Consider the following 11,377-nt stretch of genomic DNA (forward strand, 5'->3'; position numbering starts at 1 on the left):
TTGTGACTGGGATGCCGAGGATCACAAAACAAGGTGTGAATAACCATGCAAATTCACTTGGTACCCTTAATATTATCACCTAATCAATGTGCCGGTTAACCACACACGCTCCACCGATCTATGATAAACATTAAGTCACCCTTCGTGATCCTTACTAGTCCAAGTTAGTGTGCCGGTTAACCACACACGCTCCACCAACGACTTGGTAAGGTACAAAGTGTGAATTTCATGGGTTAGCACCATATTCACATTTTCCTAAAGTAACTAAGATTGGGAATTTATAAAAGGTTTAGTTACTTTATAATATTCATCATACTTTTAATGAGAATTTATAAGTCCTTGTCCTACCCGTTCGGCTAACGACCCTCCACCAGTCAAGCAAGCGGTGGGTGAGAGTGGACACCCATTAAGTTGCCATTTTATAGGCAACAACCTTATAGTCTGGCTTCGTGAATGAGGCGTACTAGCGGTAAGACGACTTTGATCTTATACATATATATAATAATTAACCATTAATGTTATAAATAGTATAAGGGTTGAATTTTAACTTTTAAAACTCTAAGGGTTTGGAATTAAAGTATATTAAAGTGTGTGTAACTTTACAAATTCCAAAACTTGAGGACAAGTTTTGAAACTATTCAAAACTTTTCATTTCATAACTTATGAATTAAAGGTTCATAAAAATGAAGACTCTTCATTTCCATGTAACTTATGTGTTTTAAGTGTGTGTTTAAAAGAAGTGACCTTTGGATATCCATAACTTGAGGACAAATTATGGACTCCATTAAAACACATAAATGATCAAGAATTAATCCTAAACAATTCAGCAAATAATTCCTATCATCTTCTAAATTCATAAGAACATGAACATGATCATCAAAGTTTCAAGAATTATATGAACACATACAAAGCATGAAATTTTGATATAAGCTATTGTAAATGGATTAGAACAACCATTACACCAACTAAAACAAGTTTTAAAACACCAAAACAGTTTAGGGTAATGTTTCTAGTCCATTTCCAGCAGCAAAAGTCGAAAATCTGCATTCTGAGGCTCCTACTCGCCGAGTGCACGAACCTACTCGCCGAGTAGGATGAGTTTACTCATGAACTCGGCGAGTCCCCCCATGGACTCGGCGAGTTCATCAGGCAGACAGCAAAAAATTCGACTTTTTTCACTATTTTGCATCAAGTATCAAACAAACAAGCCTAGGCTCTGATACCACTGTTGGGTTTTGAGCATTATAACACTTCCTAAGTGTACATGCAACCCTATTAAAACTTGGATCTATGTTTGTCTAAGATACATGCAAAATATTATTTTCCAAGGTTTATAACCTATCTAGCATGGCATGGGGTACTTTTAACCATAAAAGAACTAGATGAATTACATACCTTTTGTTGATTGTTGATTCCTTGGAGTTTGAGAGCCAAGCACCAATAATGTGAATGCCTCAAATGGAAATCACAAATCACAACAAACTTGGAAAATATATGAGAGAGTATACTAACTCTTGATTTTTGGCCACCACACTTACACACACATTAGTGTCTTTTTCATGCAACATAAGCTTGTTTATATAGTGTACATGGTTAGGGTGAAACCCTAATAACCCATGTCTTTTCCTCTTCCAAGGATCCATGGGTAAAAGCTCCATGGATCATCCATGGACTTCCATATAAGCTTAGCCCATTCCAAATGAGTGTTAGCCCACACCATATAAATATAATAGCCCATGATTTAATTAGTCTTCCTTTTAATCACTAAATCAATTCATAATTAATTCAAGATTAAAACTAATTAAATAACATGACTATATATTAATATATTATAACTTATAATATATTAATAAATCGTAAGTATACAATTCTCATAAAATTATCCATAACTAGTTCGGGTGAAGTGCAACCCAAATGGACCATGCCGGGTCGGGTCAAATATATACCAAATAAGTTATGGACTTAGACACCTTATCCAACAGTAACAAGAAACGAGAGCGAGAGAAGGAAAGAAACAGCAGGAAATGTCGCGGAAAAGGGAACTGGAAAGGGGTTTTCTGCACGGGTATTAGCAGCGACAAGCAATAGCGGCGATGCAAGTGTATTAGCGGCGACGCAAGTGTATTAGCGACGACAATAGGGCAATAGCGGCGACACCTTGGAGGGAAAAGTCAGCGCATATTCGCTTTCCTCTACAACCGTTGGATTGAAAACAAATCGGACGGATGGGGGTAATTTGACGCGGATCGCCGTTTGCGAGCATTACCGGCGACGCCTTTAGCGGCGACAAGGGGCAATAGCGGCGACATGTAACGCGTTAATTACATGTCGCCGCTATTTCCCCTTGTCTCCGCTAAAGGGGTCGCCGGTAATGCCAATATTTCTTATAGTGGATTAATTATTTTTCATAAACATATTCCTAGCATCCATAAACCTTTCCAAAGTTTATAAATGGATCTTATATATTTATTCATTTTCTTTAATCTATATTAACATAAAAAGAATTTGAACAACTAAATTTTATTAGAAACACCGTCTAACAATGAGCTAGGAGGGAAGAAACATTACACATAAAGTAACAGTAATAGGTTTTGGAGATAGTCGGTCTAGTTTACATAAGACTCACTGTTTCTTCTAGAATACCATGTAAAAGAATGTTTAAAAACATAAACTAAAAATGGAGTCTCATTTTTCTGTTATTGTTCTTAAAAACCATATTGTTTTAAACCGCCTAAAAACCCATAATGTCATGTTTATAATGACTTCAATAACACATTTCTTTGAAGCATTAACTTCTAAGTCCTCTACCCAAGAAAAGAGCTCTATAATAATAATATCTACCAGAATTTTCACATCAATCCAACTCCCAATCACATTCCAAGTTCTCGTAGTTATCTCACACTCGATAAAAAATGGTGTAAGGACTCAGATCAATACCCTTGGCCACTAAGTTCGGTCTTAAAGGGAGGTCGGATTAACAGAAGATTCCAAGTAAAAATATTTACTTTTTCGGGACATATTTGATCCATCTAGTTTCCACGTTACCATCTAAAGCATACTTTGTTCCATGAAACATCTAGTACTTTTGATAGTAAAGACACCATCATCCGAAAGCTCCCAGCTCCATTTATCCACCTCATAACACGTATGGGAATCAAGAATAAGAGTTGCAGCTCTTCAAACCGATGGTCTTCAATATCCTCAATGATATCCCTACACCAAGCCCAAGCCAACTCCTTATTTTTCCACCCATCAGAAAATTTATCATCTCTATGTCTCTCTATTTAAAATGGGGTTAGGAATCTCACACCAAGAGAGAAGCACATTTCCCACTAAAATATCCCTCAGAAATAGAGTATTTATTCAATTCTTCACTTTGCAGTGCAAGCAAGAATGTAGTATAATGCCTTCTTTTTACCCTCTTTAGACTTTTGAATCCTTTTATCTAAAAAATAATATTGCAAGACGAAAATTAAAATCCAAGTATTTTTATTATATATATTACTTTACAAGAAAATAAGCAATCCATGGTATTATGTGTATGTCTTTCGAGCTAAACTCAAATGACCTCCATACTTGAATGACGATTCATAAAATATTAATTATGTAAGAAGAATGGGTCACAAACAGAATGAAGCAACTAAAATCGGATGTAATAATGCTCATAATACAAGATTACCATCATTATAAGCTTTGTTTTAATTTTAATATAATATCATTATAAAGTTTGTTTTAATTTTAATATGAATATATGTATTGAGCGCATGTGATCTCGAGGTTCTTTAGCCAGAGCGACTGTGCCCTTGTTGTCATAGAAGATCTCAATTGGTTCAAATATGTTATGCACCAAATCATTGATCAATTTCTTCAAACACATTGCCTCTTTTGTAACTTCATTAGCTGCTATATACTTTGACCATGTCATTGAATCCAATATAGTCTCTTGCTTGGACCTCCTCCAAGTCCCTGCTCCTCCATTGATTAAGAATACAAAATCCAACTGAGATCGAGAATCATCTCTATTAGTTTGGAAACTTGCTTCTACATAACCATCGCCATTTAGTTCTTCCTTACCACCATAGACCAAGAACATATCCTTATTCCTTTTAAGGTACTTCAAAATGTTCCTGACCGTGATCTAATGACATTCGCTAGGATTGGCCTGATAACGACTCATCATGCTTAAAGCGTGCGAGACACCAGACCTAGTACATATCATGGCGTACATGATCGATCATATGTCAGAAGCATATAGTACTCTACTCATTCTATCAAGTTCTTTACTCCTACCAGGACATTAAATCTTACTACTTAAATATCGTGTCATGTTGCATAAGTATAAATCCTCTCTTAGAATTTTCCATCTTAAATTTGTTCTAGATTTTGTCTAAGTATGTACTTTGATAAGTTTTTACACTTTTCAAAGTTCGGATGTCGTTTCCTATGAGTAATATGTCATTGACATATAGAACGAGAAAGACTACAAAGCTCTCACTAGTTCTAACATACATACACTATTCATCTTCATTTCTTATGAAACCAAACTCTTTGATCTTCTCATCGAAATAGATTTTCCATCTACTAGATGCTTGTTTGACCCCATAAATGGACCTATCAAGCTTGCACACTCTATTCGGATACTTGGATTATACAAAACCTTCTGGTTGAGTCATATATACATCCTCAACAGATTTCCATTAAGGAAAGCGTTCTTTACATCCATTTTTTGTATTTCATAATCATGGAAAATGGCTATGTTATATAGTATCTTAATAGATTTTATCATTATCACTCACAAGAAAGTGTCCTCATAGTCAATTCCTTGTGTCTGAGTATAATCTTTCGCAACCAGTCGAGCTTTGAATGTGTGTACATTCCTATCCATGTCATTCTTCTTCTTGAAGACCCCTTTACACCTAACGGTTCTAAGGTTAGGCATAAGATCAACCAAATTCCAAAAATGGTTATCATATATGGATTGGATCTCTCTGTCCATTGACTCTTTCCACTTTGTAGCCTCTAGGCTCGTCATGGCTCCCTGATAACTATGTGGCTCATTGTCGCCTAACAGGTTGTCATCCACCTCAGTAATATAGAAACCATAAAACTTGGGTGGACGACTCTCTTTATCAGATTTATGAGGGGGTGTGGAAGGATGTTAGATTCCCCAATATGTTCTTTTACCTCTTATTGAAGGCTAGTGCCAACTACATGTTCTTCATTGGTCGACTCTTGAATCTCATCAGGATCAATCTGGCTCCCACTAGCTCCTTGAGATATCAGCTCCCTCTCTTAGAAGATTGACCATCGAGCAACAAAGACTTTGTTATCAATGGGCCTAGAAAATAAGTATCTGAAGGAATCTTTGGGATAACCAATGAAATAACACCTTTCAGATTTTGGTTCAAGTTTATCGCACGCTTCACAACGAATGAAAGTCTCATAACCCCAGACCTTGATTCGTGGAAAAGAAAGATGAGTCCCTTTCCACATCCCAAATGGTGTTTTAGATACCTTATTAGTTTGTACATGGTTTAGAATATAAGCGACAATTTCTAAGGCATAACCCCATAAGCTTATTGGAAGTGTAGCACGAGTCATCATATATTGAACCATGTCTAATAAAATTTGGTTTCTCTTTTCAGACACACCATTTGTGTTGTGGTGTTCTAGGTGGAGCAAGTTGTAAAATTATTCCACAACTTCTATAATGATTGTAGAATTCATCACTAAGATACTCTCTGCCTCTATGAGATTGGAGAATCTTTTATTTATTGCCAAGTTAGTTTTCTACTTCTTGTTGGAATTTCTTAAACACCTCAAAGGTTTTAGACTTATGTCTAATCAAATAGACATATCCATATCTACTGAAATCATCAGTAAACGTGATGAAGTATTTTTCACCATGTCGTGTGACAGATCTGAATGGTTCATATACATCTGTGTGAATGAGATCCAACAAATCTTTTCCTCTTTCAAAGTTACATGTGAATGGTGCCTTTGGCATCTTTCCAGTTAAGAAAGATTCGTATACATCATCTAAGTCTAAGTTAAATGATTCCAATATCTCATCCGACTAGATTTTCGTGATGCGCTTCCTGTTTATATGGCCAAGTCGACAATGTCATAAACATGATTTATCCAAATCATCTTTGGATGAACCAAATATTAATATTAATCTATCATTTTTCCTTAAACCTATAACAGTTTCATAAATGTCATTGCATTGATTTGCTTTAAAGTAAAGAACATCATTCTTGTAAACCAAAATGCTACCATTATTATTATCAAATCCAAAAGTGAAACCATCACAATACAATACATTAAAGGAAATAATGTTTCTTTCCATTAAAGCTGAATAAAAACAATTTATTAAAAGAATTAAAAACCATAAGACAAAACAAACTTGTAATCCCTAATCCCAGTAACAACTACTTTGTTCTTGTTTCCCATGATTAAGTCAAGCTCGCCATGTCTTAGCTTCCTACTTCAATTTATACCTTGAACATTAGAACAAATGTGAACACTGTATCATGTGTCAAGTATCCAAGAGTTAGAAGTTGAAGCTTCATGGAGTTTAACCATATACATACCCAAGGTGTCAATGCCTTTGGCCTTGTTCTTCTTGAGATCCTCCAGGTACTTTGGGCAGCTACATTTCCCATGCCCTTTTTCTTTATAGTAGAAGAAAACGACCTCCTTAGGGTCACTCACCGGTGCTATGCCAGTTGTCCTTCTTAGGGGTTGGGTTAGACCCTCCAACTTTGCCCTTTCCTTTACCTTTCGGATGAGAAGTTTTCTTTCTTTTGACACCACCCTCCCTAATAGCCAGAACAAAAGTGGTTGAGCTAGTGCTACATGGTTTAACCATACTACCGTTATCAGTCTTTAACATTCCATGTAGCTCCATTAAGGACTTTTCCACATTGTTCATACTAGAATTCAAAATAAATTGATGATATGAACCACTCAACAAGTTAAGCACTATGTCAACAGTCAACTATTGAGTAAATGCAAACCCTAGTCGCCCAATTCTGTTAAAGTACCCTTTTATTTTCAACACATGGGTACTTACAAAACCACCCACTTGAAGCTTGCAACCTATAAAAGTCTTCACAGCTTCGAATCACTCATGTCGAGCTTGCTCTTGGAATATTTTATTGAGCTTCACGTTCACGTCACACACCCCAAGTTTTTCAAAGCTCTTTTGGAACTCGAGAACCATGGTCGCCAACATAAGACATACGACTTCAGTTAAGTGATTATGATGCCTTTGGTAATTGGCTAAATCTTCAACCGTAGCATCCTCAAAAGGCTCCTCAAGCAGATACTTGTCCAGATATCTAAGGTGATCCTTAGAGAACGAATCCAGTCCATATAGTTCGGATCCAGTGAGTTTATCTTTGTGAGAGGATGTGAAGCAGTGAAAAGTTTGATGATGAGGTAGGAGGAGGAGGAAGAGGTGAACCTTCACCAACAAGCATCTATAAGAGTAAACGATGTTTGTGATTAGTTTGATCAAAATTCCATTTAAAAAAATTACCCAGTTACAAATGATTTAGTAAAGGCTAGGATCTATATTTGGCTTCAAGATTCAAAGTGGACTAACCAAAACTACACAATGAAGTCATTTAGGTAGACAACCGTTTGCTAATTTCAATCTTTATGAAGTTCCTATATTTATCGAGATTTATTCACTTATGTCAATAACATGTTAATCTCTTCAATGCTCATTTAGCACTTATGACTCGATTAACTGAACATCATGAATCCAAACAGTGAATCAACTATGCAAAAATACGATGATGTTCGGCTCACGTAACGCTTGAGAATCACAATTATCATATCCCATTACGACTATATTCTCATACTAACGCTTTGGTAAACCACACATGTAACGCCAGAAGATATACAACAAGGTGTATTTTTCATGGATAACATAAGACTCACATCTTTACTTATCTAAAATGGGATTTTATTTTAATACTTTTAAGTTAATACTTTTTAATGAGACACATCGTCCTATCAAACTCTTTTGGTAACTTTATTAAAAACATAAGAAGGCGGTAATGGTGACAAGCACGAATGCTTTAAAAAGTTGATCACATTAGGGATCTAAGAAACCTTCTTGAACCTTCCTAGAGCATATAAGTAGTGAGCCTAGTCACGATAAGACTGACTGTGTCTTTTAATTCAACTGGACATGCGAGGACACAAGTCAATAACTAATTTAAGCATGTGTATTATATCTTTGACTTTTAATTAGTCAATTAGACGTTAATTAAATAAACAAACAAATTAGAATTATGATTTCCAGCTTTAGTAAATTTGACAAGTTTGCATATTATTGGGGTAGACGGATAGGGAAAAAGGATCTTGAAACTAAACGAAACATTTTATGGGAACAGAGGTTACGCGCCGCGGAGGAGTTGTCGCGTCGTGCACCAGGATAAAGTTGCAATTTCAAAAGGCAAAAATCAAAATGTATCGTCCCGCCATAGAGGTGCTGAAACAGTTTCGAAAGCATATGAATTTTTAGGCAATTTCTAAAACATTTAAAACGAATTTAAAAATTAGAAACCAAATCAGATCAGAATATGCAAACTCTATTAAACACAACATCATGGAAACCCTAAGTGTCATAGTTGTGAACATAATTGTGAACATGTAAGCCCTGATACCATTGTTAGGCTATGCAAATCCTTTAAGAAACAAAGGGATAGTGGAAACAACATAAAATTCATAACTCATAAGGAACCTTTGTTTACTAGGCAACTAGTACATAAACGAAAACAAGAGATATAGAAATACATAAACTTGCGTTCTTTAATTTCTTTGATTTCGCTGATTGATCGAACCTGGAAGATCCAACGTAGAATGCCTCTTTTGTGATCGCGCCCAATAATCAAATAGAAAACTAGAAACACACAAACATGAAGCATACCACAAATAAGAATGCTACAAAACTAGATCGCGGTTACGAGGTGCGGGAACTCCTCTACTACGACGCGGTAAACGACTTCTAGGTTTTTTCAAGACTTCGGGAGCACCTTTGGATTTCTTAAGGTATTGACTGATTTTTTTAGCATCTGATTATATTTTTAGGCATCTCTATTTATAGGAGAAGGATTCAAACCCTATCTTATAAATATTAGGGCTCAGAATAATTATCTATAACTTTGGCAACTATCTGAAATATAAATCCTTTATCTGGAACATTCAAGTATTTCCATAATTCACTTAAATAATTACACAATTAATTAATTAAGAAACCACTCCATATAGTTTATTCTTTTTTCAATTTTGTTCATATTTGTTCTTGCGTGTAACCCAAAATGACACTGCTGATTATAGTAATATTACCGACTTGTGTTCAAGAAACGCCCCAAAGTAAAGTCCAGAAAGAGAATAATAAGTTGACTTGTCCAATATTACTAAAGAAAAAATAAGTAAAGGTTTACCACACAAAACACCATGAAAATCGAAGGTGTAATTGGAAACCCGAAAGTGGTAGTATAAACCAATTGTGGGGACCATAACTTTATTTCTTACGCCTTATCAAAAGCTATAGTGTATCATTGGGAGCTGATAGTAATCATTTTATATAAGAGTAAACTATAAATACAGTATTTATGGTTTGCAATTTCTTTTAGAAGGAACCTTAAACATTTTAACAAGATTTTTTTAAGAGTAAATTACACGTATGGCCCTTATGGTTCGGGGTAATTTGAATGCTTAGTCCTTTTTTTTTAACTCAAGCGGTCCCTAAAAGCATCTTTATTGCGCGTTTGATCATTGTCTAACTAAAAAGAGTATATTTTCTTTAATACTTTTTACAATTAATAATTATTTATTTATTGAAAATATATTTAATAACTAATGTGGGTCCTATCCCTTACCTTCACATTTACTCACCATGCTTACCTACGCCTCTTTTCCCACTTTCCTCTTTTTCACACTCATTAGAAGTGAAATCACGAATCTGGAGAGATCAAATCCACCGACTCCTTCACATTCAATCGTCGGAGTCCCCCAAAAGTCCACCACATCTCCTCCATCTGCTCCTCTTCCTGATGAAACAACCTTAGCCGAGACCATCATCGTTGTTTTTTTACCAACACCAAACAAGAATGGTGGGTTCAACTAGATGACAATGGTGGCGAGTTTTACCTGATTCCCTACATAACTTCACCAGTACATGATCATTTTTTTTTCTAGATTCAAGTTGCAGAAATGATGGTGAGGGTGGGTTTTACTGGAAAAAAAACATAACTTTTCTTTTATGGATTCAACTTGACTAAAAGCATGTCCTTCCCTCCTTCTTTCCTAAAAAATTCTGCCTGGAAACAGATATAGTTGGACTAATTTGATGAGAATAAAGATTTAGGGCTCAAGATTTTGGCTAAAGAATCTTACAGTCGGGTTTTCATTGTTTTCCTTTAATGATTGTTATTGAAAACAGCTACCCGAAGAAGATTACCATCGCCAAAAAACAAAACGGTCATCAGAGAAGATTATCACCGCCGGACAGAACGGACATAGAGATGACCGACAACCACTAAACAGACGCTTCATAGTTTCATAAGGAATGAGTGGGAAGCCCTTCCCGAAGAAGATTACCATCGCCAGAAGGGAAGCTTCCCTCACTTTTTGTAGGCCATACCCCCTTTCCCTCACTTTTCTTTCCCTCACCTAAAACCCAAGGAATGGGTGGGAAGCCCTTCCCTCACTTTTTTTATTAAATAAAATTAATTTTTTTATGATTTATAATTTTTAAATTAATACTAAACATAAAATTTAATTAAAAATAAAAAGCAATTCATTAATTAAAATAAAAATTACATTAAACCTAATATTTAAATAAGTAGAAAAATAAAAATAAAAACGCAAAAAAAAAAAAAAAATCAAACAACCCACAACATAAAAAACATAATTAATATCCTAATTTTATATAAACCAAAATACGTCACTCGGAATCATCATGTTCGTCATCGCCCTCATCGTCCTCGTCATCGCCTTGATCGTCTTCATCATTCTCCCCAGTGTCACTCTCGTCGTCGGAATCTTCACTCTCGACGAACATATCAGAATCCTCGTCCGATTCGTCAAACAAATCATCGTGAGGAAACTATAACGGGGGCTGAATATGAGCCATATAAATGTGCTCCACCAAATCAGCACGAAGGGCGTGATGAATGTCGCGGTTGTGTACTTCTCTTCTATTCACCCTATACTCTTGTGTACCAACAGCTACTCCTTCGACATTTGGCAAAACTTCATTTTCGTTGTACCGGCATATCGCTCTTCCTTCGTCTTCAAGAATCATATTATGCAATATGATACATGCATACATTACGTGCTATAACCTTTTCACCTC

This window comes from Lactuca virosa, chromosome 2, assembly GCF_052849685.1.
Source record: "Lactuca virosa cultivar CGN04683 chromosome 2, Lactuca_virosa_CGN04683_v6, whole genome shotgun sequence".
Taxonomy (NCBI): Eukaryota; Viridiplantae; Streptophyta; class Magnoliopsida; order Asterales; family Asteraceae; genus Lactuca; species Lactuca virosa.